Below are 16,376 nucleotides of genomic sequence, written 5' to 3'. Positions count from 1 at the left end.
CCCCCCCCCCCCCCCCCCCCCCGCAACATGTCAAAATAAGTATTTTTCTCAGATTCTAAGTCATCTAGTGGATTTTGGAACACTTTTAGTTTTAAGAAGATCCTTGCTAATATTAAAGCATACATATACTCCCTGAGAGTCCTTTATATGCACTTCAAAGCTTTGTTCCACTGTCAACATGGTGGAAGGAAACATGGCACTGAAAAAGCATGAAGCCCGAAGTATTTGGAGGTGACTGAGACCAGAGTTTGCCTGCTTCTGAAAGCAAAATCTGCTGTCAACCTGTTGTTTCTCTTAAAATGATTGTCTACCAAAATGTTTCCTTGGTGAATCTGAGCAAACCCACCTTCTTTTCAGACCATTTCCTTTCTTCTGCAATCACCGTATATTTGATTACCAAAACAGACAAAATGATAAAGATCCCTCTAGTTCTCTCTTGTTGTCGCTAATGCAGTAAATCCTTCACAGCAAGTGGGGAAAATTAAGGGACGCCCTTAGAGATTGATTAGTGTAGGGGGTATGACAGTGACTGCATTTGGTCTTCACCAACAACATTTTGCCTTATTAGGCTACTTTGCAAGCTAAACTGTACTTTATCTCACAGTTTGCTAAAAATAACTCTGTATGGCTTTCTGGCAGATTGATAGAAAAAGTGTATGATGATGGTACATGGATTTGTTTAAATACAAAGCTAGAAGCATGAGCTGGCCTCCAAAGGATGAATGTCTCTGTATTCCAGAATGGAAGCTTTCCAAGACAGTGGTGCCAATTTGTAACTTTCCTTTTAATTTGTAACTTTGGATTTTATCTATTTGTTTATTTATTTAACCTCTCATATGTTAGATATGGCATCCTTAAAAATCTTTGTGAACTTTTGATGGTTTTCTAGACTCTACAGTTGTCTTGGATAAAGTGACATTCAGTGTTGTTTTCATAGATTTTTTTTTTTTTTAATTACGAAAAATACACTGCATCTCAACTTTCTCATTTGAATGCTCTCACAGTTCACTCAACACAGAAAAAGGGTTCTGTCATTAACTTTCCCATGTACAGGGTGTAAAAACTGTGGCTAATGAAGGACATATCTTCTCTTTACATCTTTTCTTATTCCATTTATTTCCCACTCAGGATGTTTGTGTCACATATTCCTTCTCACTACTGATACCTTCCATATTTTCGTGGATTGATTTTAAAAAAGTAATAATAAAAAAAGGATACAAGCAAATAGCCTAGATTTCCTCTCAAGCCCATTTTTAGATTAGGGACACTCAGTAAAATGGGGCCAACAGGATTATGCAGAGGGGAGGATGACTCAAATTGAGCCGCTCCTCAGAAAGCCCGAGCAGCCCTGCTGACAGCACTGCTTCCGAGGACAGGGCTGGAGTAAGAACTGTCAACTGGAGATGCATGTGTGACCTAGAAGGAAAAAATAAATGAAAATAGTTACTGGAATTGGGTATTTTCATGGAGGGATTATTCTTTTGAGATCTTAATGAGGAATATTCATACAATCTATATTTCTGAAAAATACTGTTAACAGGTAAAACAGCACAAACTGGTTTACAATGCCAAGAAAAGCCCAGGAGCCCTAGCAGGACTTTCCAAGCTTCAGTTTCATTTCTCTTTCTCATCCCTTTAGTCCTACACAGCCTCACAAGCTGCTGTTTTGATAGTTCTCTGCCTTCTTTCAGTGAGACTTGATTAGGTTGCTGTCTTCAGAGCTGCCTCCTTATCCCCTTCAACAGTTAAGCAGGAAGAGAGGAAGCTTAGCTGTAATTAACCTACAGCCTGCCAGAGGTGGGGCTTCAGCTACCAATAGCTACGTGTTCGATAAAAACAAATATTTTGACTGAGAGCAATCTTGAGCATCTCAAAAAGCAGCAAAAAAAATTTTATTAAAGTGCATAGTAAAACTTTCTTAGAAAGTCCTCATTGCATTTGAAAGTCTTGCTTCATGTATAACAAAGTTTTTAGTCCTTTGTAGAACCATATGAACGCTAAAAGATTAGTTTGAAAGCTAAAGAAACAGCTGATCAGACATTCCCCCAAAGTGGTAGCAGGCTAAAAATGTCTAAACTAGATGAGGAAAATTGGGCAGTTTGCAAGATGTGGTATAAAATATTTAATCAAAAGTTACTGAAAAATATGGATGTTCTAGAAATCCGCTTGATCGTGCTGAAAAATTTGATTTAGTATCGAAAGGGCTTCAGTTAATTTCTATGTCTGTCTGATTTGCTAGAAGAGATGTCATGAACTCTAGCCCAGGTGCCAAAAGAGACTCTGAAAGTGGAGATGAGCAGTGAAGACCTTTGTGCCATGCTCCAATTTACCAAGGAGTTTGAAGGGAAGCATCTAGAAGTTAAGACATCTCTAACATTTGGAAAAACAATAAAGCTCCCCTGTCACAAAAAGCAGTTTTTAAAACATTTATTAGTGTTTGTAGCAAAATAGATACAGTAAAAGAAGGGCAGAGAATCACAGGTGGGGTATGTTCTGCCTGTCTTTAGAATTGCTTGATGGACAAGTCAGGGTGAGAGAGGCAGCTGCAGTAGCTCTGCTGCAGGTGAAATAGTCCCGGAGACAACTCTGAACTGATGCTGTCATTATACAGTGATTTTTTTTTTTTTTTTTAGTTCTGTAAAGCCTCTCTCCTGACTGTCATCCTACATTACAGATGTGATTTTTCCTTAGTGTACTTCATTTTTTATTTCTGCATGGTTTGGTTACCTTTGCTTCTCAGTTTTCTGTAAAAATATAGCTGTGAAGAGGACCAAAGATACGAACATAATGAATGTGGCTTCACTCTGTAATTCTGGGGATTTTCCCCCCATATTTCATTGTAATTTTATAGATCTTTTTGTTTTCCTGCATGTGGTAAAGACATTTAATCGAAGGAAGGAAGGAAGGAAGGAAATAGAGATTAGAAAGTTGCAATGTTACATTTTATTAGATGGATTTAAGGTAGACCTTCTTTACCAAAGAGTAGGGCAATTGACAGGTGTTTTTCATTGCGGTGCCTACAGGCCTATCCCAAGCCTCTGCATAGATTTGAAGGAACAATTTTTCATGATGGGGTAAAAAGAACATGAGCATTTCCATGGTCTTGGAAGTTAAACGGGGCGTAACTCTCTTTCAGAAGGTTTTAAGTGTTTCAGTCCAACTGTTGTGTGCATCCAAAACAGCATTTGGTGCTTCCAGATGTGTAGTCTGGATCAGAGGGACTGTCAAAGCATTTAGCTACCAAGGGCACATGCAAACAGTGGTCATGGGCAACAGGAAAAAGCAAAATGCTGTGTTGTTACATTTTGTAACTTTCCTACCTTTGTTTTATAAAGCTTGACAAAGAAGGGGACAGAAGGGTAAGTACTTCAGTCATAGTAATCTCTGCAATGTAGTAATCCTTGACTTAAACAAGACAGGACTAAACCACATAAAAGAGTCTTTTCTACTTTGCTTTTTACACTGGGTTTTCTTCTCACACCTCTCTCTGGATGGAGTTGGTTTGATTCTGGAAAAATGGGTTATGCATGAAAGACACTTGATGCAGAGTCAAAGGATTTTATTTTTTTTTATTTTTTTCCAAGTACATGGTTGGTTTCTGACTGGGATGCAGCCCTGTGATTTATAACAGCTTCAGCTGACTCAACCTACTGTGAAACAGTAGGAAAAATCCACAAGGCCACTGATCCATGTATTCTGTGTATTTCGACTATGTAATTGTAAGCCTTCTAAAGAGTTTTTTGAATCCTTTGAATCAATAGTACAATATATACATATCCAGGGAACTAATTCTTGGGCAAATAACCTGCTCTAGACAAATGTTGTAAGGAACTACCCTGCTGTGTTAAGCAGCGCAGCAAAACTCTGATGAATAAAGATTGGTCCCCAAGATAAACCTTTAAATCTTTGGTCATAGAAAATTTGCATTGCTAAAGGGTTATATTATGACTCAGTGGGCAATAACTGATATTACAGCTACTTGAAGAGAATTTCCTTACCCCTTATATTTTCTTTCTCTGAACAACTTTTCTGTTCTTTCCTCTGCACACCTCTCATAATGAAATTACAGTAGAACATGATGATGTCCTCCCTTGTACAGTCTGCTTGATACTGAAGCATCCAAAAGGGGGATTTGATCTCCGCCCCTCTGCAGCCTTTCCATCTTTTTGTCTTGGTGATCTGTTTTTATTACAGGTGTTCATGTTTTTGGTTCATTTTTGCAATATCACCAAAGAGGCGTGAGTAGGGAGAGAAGCAAAAATTACACCTAAAGGCCACCTCACTTGAACTAGTTGAAGATAAGCATCGTGCCATTTATGTTGAGCAGTCAAAGGCATCTGAACATACAAATCTGTCCACATCAGTATCTTGTTCACCGTAAGAATCAGTGTTCCATGGGCATGCAGGTCTGTTGCACCATTATGACTTAAGGATGGACTCTTCTGACTTTTTAAAAATACACTCTTTGAGAGAGAAGTGTCTTGGTGCAGAGAGCAAAGAGCAGCATCATGTTGATGCTGGTGGTGATTTGTTCCTGTGCGAAGCGTGACTGGCAGGATTGAGATTTGGGAGGATTCTGATCAGTAATATTGCTTGGCGTTGACAACAAACGGTAAACTGACAAGTGCTGTTTCAAGGTAAATGGGACTTCCTTGAAAATATTTCAACTCTTCGCCTTAATCAGCTAGAGGTGGGCCAGATGAGCGTCTCCTCTTTCCCCCCTGCAGGACTGAACGATGTCCCGACCCCCTGTGTCCCCTCCCTATGGGGGGGAGCGGCTGGCTGGCCCTGCAGGAGAGCAGCAGCTCGGGGTGCGAGCAGCCAGGCACACCACCACCCTGCGGGATCCCTGGGGCCTCAGTAGAGCCACACAGAGCAGGGCCAAAGAGTCTGCTCTCCCACCCCTGCATGTTAAAGGTGCTTCCCAGTACAGACCTGCTTCTCCCAGTAGTAGATGTCTTCAGTGAGTCTCGTTAATAGTTATCACTGCCTGAGATAACCTTCGCTGTGATGTAATTTGACATACTGCTGTCAGTGGGACTTAAACATAGTAATCTTTAAAAATGATTGGGAATTTGCCCTAGAGAAAAAACTGTTATGATTAATTTCTACAAATGATAAACCACTCCTTTTTCAAAATACTGCATGCTATGAAGTGTGATTTAATCCATTTAACTACAGAGCCTGATGCTTCTGACAACTGTGACTCAAATGTCATCACAGAAAGTGATATTTCAAGTGGCAGGGTGGGATTAGAAACCTGCTGAAGATTTGTCAAAGGAGAAGTAAGTACATAATTTTTAGATAAGTGATTTGTCTACTCTAAACCACTTCCGCTGAAAAGACAGGCAGCTTAAAAGAGAAACACTGTTAGACTAGAAAGAGCATTTAATTGCAGAGGGGGGCAAAAAGGCAATCTTATGATGGTAGTTAGGAAAACAAAGGATACTGGGGAATATGAATTTTCTATACAGAAATGACAAAATAATTTTTTTCCCTCCAAAAATAAGATTTCATTGAGGCTTGTATGAGGAACAAGACAGCCTCGCTATTTGGGACCTTGCAACTGCCTGATCCGTTCTTCATGTTGCTTTGTGCTTTTTTCTGAAATATGAAATAACACCATGATAGCTTATGAGCTGTGTAAAAAAATTTGTAAATGCAGTAAAACCTGAAACAAGCACAAAAATGTACATTCTGTGTCTGTCTAGAATTTATGTAGAGTTATGGTCAATGATAAATTTCATTCACATCCACCAAGTCTGAGCTCAGTGCAGTTAGGGAATTTGGTCCTTGCTTGGGATTCTTGCCATACTTCTCTTATTGCTTTGCCAGTCCTCCAAAACTCGTGCTTGCTATTATCTATTCTGCCAGCACAGCTGTGTAACTTACAGATCTTTAAAGCATCTGTCCACTCTGAAAGGAAATAAAAACAGTGGTACTTTTCTTTTGCGTGACTGAATCTCGAATTTGATCACCTGCAGTGGAAGCTGCATTTTGTGTGTGTTTGTTCCAGCAGCCCGGTGGGATCACCTCGATCTCTGAGGACCCAGCTGAAGGCTTGCCTGCGCTCTACGGACTATCTGCTGTGGATACTGGCCCAGCGCCGTGTTTTGTACCACCTGTAGCAGCCATGTTGTTAAGAAGTCTTCCTTCAGGCAGGCCTGTGCATCTCTGAAATTGCAGAAGTATTATGGAGGGTTTGGTTTGCAGTACTGCTTAGTCTGATGGCTGAGAAAGCAATAACCCTGTCTGACAGGCTGCCCTTGAGCTCGTAAGTCAGGAGTGGAAGTTAGGCAAAAAGCACACGCACCTTTTACTTGTTTGAAGTGGATTCCCTGGGAAAAAAATGAACATGAAATCTGACAATGCTTTTTTGTGGAATCATTTTTCAGAGAAGAGCTGCTCTTTGATATCTGTGATAGTTTGCTGCTCCGATCTGTCATGTTGCAGACTCTCTCTGCTAAGGTGTTTACGAACCGTGGTTAAGTGACTGTAAGCATGGCAAGGAAAGCTGAGGCCATTTTTTTCACCGAATTTTTCTGGAGAGCCCGTATTTTTTTAAGTCCTTCTTTTTTGTTGGTTTGGTTTTTCGCTGGAACCTGCAGGCTAGCCTCACTGCTAAAGGGCCGGGTGCGCCTTTAAGAGGTGGAGGTGCCTTTGTGCAGGTTGTGCCGGGGAAGGAAGTGGCTCCGCACCGCAGGAGGCTGGCAGGAAAAGGCTGGTGCTCGGCCGGCCACAACTTAAACTGCCAGTTTTCCCTCTGAGAGGGAGAAAAGAATTGTCACAGTAGCTTCCTGTTTGGTGTTGGTTTTTTTTTTTTTTATCCTGTGACACTGTCAGCTGAAGGGCTGTCCACCAAAGGCTGCGTTGTGCCATGGTTTGATACGTGAAACTTGTTTAAAACTTCGATGGGCAGCGCTGAACTCGGAGTGGCGTGGGAAAGGGGGATGCGCCTAGAGCAGTGGGCGGCCGGCGGAGGTGAAGGGCTTGAACTCTTAAAAAAAAAAAAAACACAAACAAAAAAAAACAAACAAAAAACACCAAAACCCAAACTCCCAAGCCAACAGCTCAAGCAAGGCTGTCCCGCGGGTGACAGCGACTGCAGCGGGCAGCGCCCACCCCCTCCTGCGTGCCTCAGTTTCCCCCGCAGCGGAGGGGCGATGCCTCCCGCCCCGCCAAGCGGGAGCGCTGCGCCGGTGGCTACCGCTGCTCGCCCGGCGGACCGCAGCCAGGGCCGCCGCCTCGGGCCCGGCCCGGCCCGCCGGAGCCCCGCCGGCCCCTCTCCTGCCCGGCCCCTCCTGCCCGGCGCGGGGCGGCGGCCGCTCCGGAAGGAAACTCCCGGCCGCGGGGGCCGCCCGCCCCGGGCGCTGCTCCGCCGCCGAGGCTGCTCTGGACGCTAATTAGCATGACTAGTTTGATGGATTTAGTCAACAGCATTCAGCAAACAGGGTAGGGGGGAAACAAGTGTGTAAGATTTCCCAAATCTAAAGACTTTTCAGCCCCGGTGCCCTTAATGGTCTGTTATGTGGACTCGAACAAGTGTTGCTTCCAATTAATTGATCGAGGGGATTTATTTTAGTATTTTGGCTGGATGCCAGAGACAGAGGCTTTGTCCTAGCGTTTTAAGCACCACCCCTCCTTGCAAGTTTGAAATGTGAGCTGCCTGGGTGTTTTTTTTTCCCTCCTCTCTCTTTCTCTCTCTTCCTTCTGGCAAAGTGGCTGCGTGTGTGCGTGTGTGTGTGTGTGTGTGTGTGTGCGCGCGCGTGTGCGTGCGTGCATGAGTATGAGAGAAGGAGGGAGAGGTGTAATGGGAAAGCAAGAATGGATCACTAGAGGCAGAAAAGAAAACCATCAATATCAGTAACATGCAGCTGAGGTGAGATTTTTCTGAGTGTTTGATTTTCTTAAAACCCTTTCAGAAGATTTAAAGCAGCCTGCTGCCGTGCTGTATGCTGAAGACGTACTCCTAAGCAATGTCACAGGGATGCTTACATGTATATTGCCGTTTTAGGTCTGTTCGCGTACGTGTGAAGTTTTAAAGCTTAACCTGATTCTCTTTATTGTCTCTAGAGGGTTGTAGCTTGAGCACAAATAGCCTGTTGGCAAGTACGGCATGAGCCCATTAGCAAGACTCCATCTGTGATTGGTTTTGCCTGGAAACCGGGAGACAAGCAATGAATAATTGATGTGTGTTGTGCAGTAGCTGGACAGGCAAAGAGGAGAGAGAGAGGGAGAAACAGAGCAGGGTGCCCTCAGAGGGGGGAGAGCGAACAAGCTTGGAAATAGCTACTGGCTGCCTTGTGCTGAGATGAAGGCAACCCCGGCTGTCTTTGTTCTGCACTGGCTGGTTTCTGCCTAGAAGTGTTTGCAGACATATGTGGCCTCTCTCCGGCGCGGAGGGAGGCAGGCGGGCAGCGGAGGGGGCGCGGAGGCGGACCGGCCTTCCTGAATGACATGTAACTTGGGGGTGAGTTGGGGGGCGGGGGGGCCGTACGTGTGCAAGTGGGAACGCCTGTGTGTGTGTGTATGTGTGTGTGTGTCAGCCTGCCTGGCAGTATGTGCGCGAGTGTGTGCGCGCTTGTGTGTGTGTGTGTGTGTGTGCGCGCGTGTGCCCGCGCGGGGGTGCATTGTGGGTAAGGCGGTGTGCGGCGGGCGGGGGGCGCGGCGGGGGGATGCCGCGCAGGGGCTGCCCCGGAGCGGAGCCGGGGGGCGAGAAGGGAATTCACGGCTGGCTAATTTAGCTGGACTTCACCGTATTTTTATTTTAGGGGGTGAACCGTTTAAATTTAAGAATATTGCTTATTGTATCTGCAATCATAAAGCCAAAAGGCAACGGCAGTTATCAGTGGCGTTTTCTCCAACTTTAGCCTGTCTGGCCCTGTCAGAACGTGATGAGCTGTTCTGCGAACAGCAATGACAATACTGCTGCCACCATTTCATTTCTGCTCTCTTTATAAAGACCTTGCCATGCAGAACTCACATCTGTGGCAAGTGGTTTCAAAGAAGATCCCGAAGAAGTATTAGTATCAATGGCAGTCACGGGTATTCAGGTTGACAAGTTTTTTTCCCCTTGTGTTGAGCACTAACAAGTGTCTTGTTTATCTCTTTGCCGGTGTAAAAACTAAAAAGATTGTTTAATTTTCATATCATTTATGGAGTTCTCAAAAAGTTTTGAACTAGTGATGCCAGACTGGAACTTGGCATGTTGGTTTATTTTTTGGTTTAGTTACACAGACTAAAGCAAATAATAGCTTTAACTTAAAACTGAATAAAATTAAATATATTAATGTACAGTAAAAATGAAATGCAAGGAATCTATACAGCTTCAGTGTTTGCAACTCAGACATTGACAGCATGGTTTGTTGGGGGAACAGACTTGCTATTGTACATAGCAGCTCTTGGATCAGTAAAATCCCTGTGTAAGGTGAAAGAGACTTTGCCTAAAGTAGTGTCAGTGATCCTGTGTCCACTGAAGCCAAAACAAGTGTTGACTTCAGTCATACGAACTACTTCCCCTGAGCTCAGGTGAGCCCATGATAAGATCTGGCTGAAAATCCCTTAGTATCTGTCAACTTTTGATGAAATAAATGCTCTCTGTAGACATGGGGTCAACTGGCCAATTTGAACCCCTGTTTATGACAACAACTTATCTTTGGTCATAAAACTACAGATGATGATGTTTGTTCTGCAAATCTGCTAGATTTTGGAGAGAAAAGTTACTGTGGAGACCAGTTTCTTTCAGGAAGTCATGTCTCAATCAAGTTAAGTTAACCAGGTCATTCGTCTGGGATGAAACAATTAGCATGGCTGAAACACTACCTGGAAATGGAAGTATGTAAAATGAAGATCCAACTAAAATTCCTCAAAGTTGCCTAACATTTCCTTTAATTTTTCCTCAAGTTAGAACTTTATTACAGTTATATTGGTAAAGAAAGTAATTATCAGCAGCTAATCATGCATAAAAGTAGAAGCTTCTCTCAGTCAAGCAATAGCATGTTTCCTCTGTGCTGTCACCGATCCGCTTAGCAGGATTTTGTTCCTCTTTTTGATTAGCACTTAAATCAAGATGGCAGCTGAAGTGCAGTAGAACTTGCAAGCAAGTGTTTGATTTTATGCAAATTTACTTCAGAAGAACTTGGTCAGTAATGCTTCAGTTTGAGTTTAAGCAGTGTTACAAAAGGCTCAGTTTTGAATTTAAGATTAAAATTTTGATGTAAAAAAACACTTAATTTTATTCCCACCCACCCCACTTACACCCTTCTAGAGGAGCCATCAGAAAATCTCTGGGGAAATATGTCTGCAAACTAGTGAAGAAGTCATCTGAATGTGCAAGGTACAGTGTCATGGTAGCAATTGAAAATACGATCATAAGAGAGGTTTGAAACTTAGTCTTAAACCTTTAATCTTAGACAGATTGTAGTAGAATGGGCGCAAATGTCAAATCCGTGCACGTCAGTGTTTCAGTGGTCCTGGCAGCAATGTTGCTGTGTTCATACTTAGTGAAACACACGCACTCCTACGGGTATTACTTGTGCTGAAAGTAGCATTTAGTCCTGGAACCCTTATGCTGGTTGCTCCAGGAACACCTGAGAAAGCTTGTCTCCATGTAGTGCACAGGGACCAGCTGTTGGTTACAAAGCGAAGAAGAGCGTGCAAACCAACAATGAGAGAATAATAGAGGATACTTTGGGCTCAATTAATAAACAATTTGTTGTTGTAGTAACAGGTACTGTATTAATTACAGTGAGATAATTTAGAGAGAATGGTCTGGCAAAACAGGCCTTCTGTTGCTGTAAAGGTTAATATAGCAATCTAAACCCCCAAAACCCCCCAGTTACAAGATGTGTAACTAAGACAAGAGAATAGTGTTTCTCTATGTTACAACGTTAGCCGAGGACACAGAAGTTCCCATGTCATCCTCAGTTGTCACTGGGGCTATGTAAAACGCAAGGCTGCTTTCTCATGACCAGGACACCAGCAAAAGGGATATTACTGATCAACAGCAGCGAAAAATCTTACTAGAGTGCAGCCAACGGGAAACTCACTCTGTGGGATTTTACCATTGTGATTTCTTTTTTTCTCTCACAATAAAAGACAGAACATTATATTAAATGGCAAAAGAGCTAATCAGAGAAGGAGCTAGCCAGGGGAACACAAATAAACCCAAGACCTTACCATGTGGAACATTGCTAAAATGATGTTCCAGAGGTCTCAATGAAGATGCTCTTTGGTTTTGTTCCTTTCAGTTTGAGAACAGAGACTGCCACAGGAAATACCTTCCTCTGAGGCTGCTCTTGCAAGTGGAACTTCTGTTTTGTCTTGGGTGGAACAAGCAGAAGAAGCTGCTGTTAACAGACTGTCATGAAACTGCTCGTAAGCAGCTGGACAGAAAGCTGCTTTCCTTTTGCTCAAGGAGAAGAAAAAAAAGGTGGTGAAAAGTGGCTTCCTCCCTGTGCTGCTCAGCTATTACTGCATTGTAGTTCAGAGCTATCCAACCTAGAGCTGGGCAATCTAATTTGTGTATCAGAAGCCTAGCTGGGCCATGTGGATAGCAGCGCAGGCTGAGTGGATGGTTTACTACCTCCGATACCTTGCAGGGTACAGCATATGGTGCAGCATAGATGTATCCTGGGGGTTTTAAAAATACTGCTGTAACAAATGACCCCACTGCCTGTCCTCTGAATTTCCTAGAGTTTGCTATGGGCGGTTTTCCTTGTACTGCCTTTCCAGAAGAAACCAGAAAGTTCTGTGAAAAACACTAGATGTGGCATCTGTTTCACGGTAGTGTGGAGTTACGGATCGTTTCTTTGGAGTGACCAAAACAAACAGATCCTTATAGAAAGAGGTAAAAGTTAACACACTGGAAAAAATACATTGTGTTAATATCTCTTGACTCTTCTAACGGCAGGATAGGGACAAAAGTTCCACCAGGTATACCTGCTTCTAAAATGCTTTAGCAAAAGGATGTTTAGGTATATAAAACAGCTGTTCAAGAAGTAACTAAAAATCAACTTCTTCAGTATTGGAACAATTTGAAGTTACTGACAAAGCGTTTTAAACTAGAATGTAAAAGGATGACCTAGCCTTCAAGTGAAACGGATGTTTCAATAATTATCAGAGGTACACCAATGCATGATAAAGCAAAGCAGTAATAGCTTTTAAGGCATGGTGCAGAGTGCATATCCGTTCATCATCAATGAGAAAGCAGCCAGCCAGTCTGGCATACGCGTAGGCTCTTCCACTGAAGATTCAGTACAGAGACAAGCCCAGAAAGAACACAAGACAGGTTATTTTCCCCATTTTTAATTGGAAGTTCCCTAAAGAATTTTCTCCTTAAAATCAAGACAAGGTGTAGTTATAAAATGAGTGACGCTGGGACAGTAGTTACTTCAGCAGTGTGGAAGGCTGCCACTCAGCCTACCTATAATAAATATTACACATTTCTCCAGTTCTTGACCTGGATCATTCTCCAATGTCTTGCATTCTCTGGAGTGTGTTACTAATCCTGATTCTTAGCTTGCTGGGGCTCATTCTGTTGACAGTAATCCAGTGTGACCAATGGCAGTTTTACCTATTCCAGGAAAAAAAGTTAATTTTGTTCTCAGTTGTCTTTATTAGTACCAATAAAATGTTCAGACACCCAGCTAAGCTTCTAATTCTTGTTGCTTATTATAACTGAAGTACAGCTCTCACCAGTTTGACAAATAACCTTTAACGTTTATCAACTTCTAATCCTCTTAATTGAATTTTCTTATTAGTAGTTGGTGTTCTTTGTACCTCCTGAGTTCCACTTACACCTCTTAAATCCCTTAAATTTCAGGAGGTAGGCAAGCTGGACTCTTGTCTGTCTTGACATCCTGTAAGCAGACAAAAACCCAGAATTGTTGGTAAATACAAGACTGTTAGAATGCTGTTTGAATATAATGCTATAGTACCTGAATGGGTTCCTTCTTTCACATGCTTATCATTAAAACTATTTTTGCACTGGATTTTCAAAATCATTCTGACCTAACTTAGTTACAAATTAAGGAAGTAGTGCTTCAGCAGAAGCAGAACTAGGGCAACCTGGGATGCTCATAAAATCACTCCCTTACTTATTTTTGGGTATATTTTCTTACTTCAAGCCCAAGAAGGTAACAGAGTGAGCTAATAGGAGACTATCATGTGACTTTTCAGTACTCAGCTAGCTCTGCTGACCAGCTTTACTGACCTGTTGTTTGTTTTACTGGTTTAATATATTTGACAATTTATTAACAACCTTATTTCTGCATTAGTAGTAGGAAAAGAAAAAATATTGCAGATTTTTTTGCCACGTACTTATCCATATTCTAGCCAGACTTCAAAGAAGGGTGTTAACAGTGCTTTTACTGTCTTATCTACTGACACTATCCAACTGTTTAAGAAAGTTGAGTTTTTCAAGCATCACCCTAACACCATGGCTTTCAGAGGAGCCTGTCATGATTTACTTATTCATACAGATTGCAGTGGCTTATGTAGTCTTGATCCTGCTTGATCTGCCAGCAGTACTTGCTTCTATTGATCACAGGCTGTTACTTGACTGCCTTGAGCAGCTTGTAGGTCTCTGGTACTGTTAATGGGGTGTGCTGGTTTTGGCTGGGATGGAGTTAATTTTCTTCCTAGTAGCTGGTACGGGGCAATATTTTGAATTTGTGCTGAAGACTGTTGATTAACACTGGGATGTTTTAGTTACTGCTGAGCAGAGCTTACACAGCTCAAGGCCTTTCCTGCCTCTCACCCCAGCCCACCAGCGAGGAGGCTGGGGGTGCACAAGAAGCTGTGAGGGGACACAACCAGGACAGCTGACACCAGCTGAGCACAGGGATATCCCAGACCATATGGTGTCATGCTCAGCAGATAAAGCTGGGGGAAGAAGAAGAAAGAGGGGGACATTCAGAGTTAATGGCGTTTGTCTTCCCAAGTCACTGTTATGTGTGATGGAGCCGGGCTTTCCTGGAGATGGCTGAACCCCTGCCTGCCAGTGGGAAATGGTGAATGAATTCCTTGTTTTGCTTTGCTTGCGTGCGTGGCTTTTGCTTTCCCTATTATACTACCTTTATCACAACCCACAAGTTTTCTCACTGTTACCCTTCCGATTCTGTCCCTAATCCCAGTAGGAGGGGAGGAATGAGCAAGCGGCTGGGTGGTGCTTGGTTGCTGCCTGGGGTTAAACCACCGCATGGGGTCTACTGTGGGTACTTCTCAACGTTCTTGTTTTGCTGCTGCCCATAGTTTTAATTCCAGCCTTCCTGCTCAGACAGATGTGCCACAGGGTTGTGTCACACCCTTTGTGTTTTTTGATAAATTCGGTAACACCTTAGTGAACTTTGGTGCTGTGACTGGGATTCTGTCCAGATTTGTCTGTTAGCTCTGATTTATAATGCATGTTTGACAGTGTGCCTGGCAGTCATGTTTGGTTGTGTGTAAAAACTCTTCCTATCCTAGGTGTAATAAAATGGCATATTTTTGGAAGTAAGCACCAGTCGTTCATGTTCCTACATATCTTTTCATCCATATACATTCCTACTGTTTTTCTAGCAATAGGGCAATTGAGGGGTTAGTCTGGAAGAAACTTCTAAACCATGTTGCCTTCTTGCAAATAGACCAGCACTGTTAAATTGTCCTGTTCCAGTCAGCTTTCCAAATGGCTATATATGTTTTCTAACTATTCCTCAGGGTAGAAATACTGTAATTCCTTAATTGGCTGATTTACCTGGAAGATCCTTAAAGTGACTATCTAAAGTAATTTGTGGCTGTCAAGAAACATGCTTCATTAGACAAAAGTTGCATTAGAATCAGGTTAAAACCAGAAACATTCGTGTAATCTTAGTCCATTACAAACAAGAGATTTTAATCTTTTTACTAAATGACTTTATGGGTTGTGAATATACTTTTAAGCTCTTTGAAAAACAGAAGCATAGATGGGCCTTGTGTATTTGTGTTTCTGGTTTGAATATGAGGATGACCTTCTTTTGAACATGCAGTTAAGCTTCTGTCTGTTATTATTTGTGGCTCCTTGTATCGTTTTCACAGCAAAATGGCCCAGCAGATGGTGTTTGAGCAGAAAGAGGAGATAGCCAGTGGCTGACTTCTTGAAGAAGTGTTTGAGATCGAGAATTATGAGGCCCAAGTGATTTTACTTGTAAGGAATACGTTTAATACATGATGACCCACTGTTTTCACTCTTCCATACACATTTTTACATTTAGTGAGACTAGGAAGTTGGCTTTCTGGCTTGCCGGACATTCAGCAAGCCTCTTCTTTGTCTCTACATCTACAAAAAATATCAGGGGAGATTTATTCTCTCATAGAGAGAGATTTGGACTTGGAGAGTTAGTTGATCGTTAGTGTGTAATACCCCATAATCTTGGATTATGTATTTTGCAATAAGCAGAACACACGATACAGTTTATAATTTCTGCGAAGTTAAGAGTGGGGTATAAGAGATCAGAAAAAGGAAGTTTTAAAGTCCCATCTTAAGTGTTGACTTAAAATGGCTTACTTAAAGCACTCACGAATCATGTTGCAAAGACAAAAATGTCCTTCTTGTTAAATGACTGTAATCTAAAATGTTATAGAGAGCTAAATGATTTATTGATGTCTATTTCTGAGGCATTTACCTGCACCTGTGGCCAGCCCATTCCATTTATTTTGGCTTGCTGACAAATTAGCAAGCTATTTGTATGTCAGATTTGGTCAGTAGTCAACTCCCTCCCCCTTACATATTGAACAGCTTTTAATTTAATTGTTTGTGGTGTTGGCAATTTATTAGCCAGATAGATGTCACTCAGAGGAGTTCTTTTTAAAAAAGAAAAAGACCTAAAGATTTTTTGTGACTATTCTCATAGTACCTTATAGAAGAGAATATGCAGAGCAACTTTCAAGCCTTTTCCACACACACAGACAGTGATCTGTGCAATATCTTCCTTTCCATTAAATAGTTTGGAATGTGAAATATTAGGTTTTATATATAATGACTGGAATAAGGTTAACTGTGATTATGGCCATTGTCATTGTATCTTGACACCTTTAAGGAATGAGCAATCAAAATTACATTGTTGGAGTTGCAACTGCATAAATGTGTTGCATAAATACTGAGGCAGAGTTGAAGTGCGGGTTGCCACCTGCAGTGATTACACCACCGTTCTTGAATAAGTTTTGCGGGGGATTTAAGACAAATTTATTGTGTCTTGCTCAATTGTTTTAACTGTTGGCTTAGATCCTTATCACGATGAGGATCTGAGTACTGCTTTTCCAAGTCAGAATGCTATACTGTTACACAGAGGCAATTGCAGGTTGCCTGACCTTAGCTGCCTGGATGTGTCCTGCCTTGCAGCTCCTCTGTGGCACTGCCG

General features: G+C 42.2%; 1 protein-coding gene across 11 annotated transcripts in view; it reads left to right on the top strand.

The window, feature by feature from the left end:
- Positions 1–16,376, top strand: part of ZMIZ1 (zinc finger MIZ-type containing 1) — a 360,810-nt gene that overhangs the window by 257,951 nt on the left and 86,483 nt on the right. Inside the window, exon 1 of one of the 11 annotated variants that reach the window (XM_074830540.1) lies at positions 7,727–7,879. The exons of 9 other annotated variants lie outside the window; for them this stretch is intronic. The gene's annotated coding sequence lies outside the window, so the exon portion shown is untranslated. Of the gene's footprint in view, positions 1–7,726; positions 7,880–8,351; positions 8,471–16,376 lie in introns of those variants that run through there. One more of the 11 variants, XM_074830541.1, reaches the window with a different exon arrangement.

The sequence above is a fragment of the Strix aluco genome, chromosome 7 (genome assembly GCF_031877795.1).
Source record: "Strix aluco isolate bStrAlu1 chromosome 7, bStrAlu1.hap1, whole genome shotgun sequence".
Lineage (NCBI taxonomy): Eukaryota > Metazoa > Chordata > Aves > Strigiformes > Strigidae > Strix > Strix aluco.
Note: the sequence above shows the minus strand (reverse complement) of the source record. Positions and strands in the feature narration are given on the sequence as shown.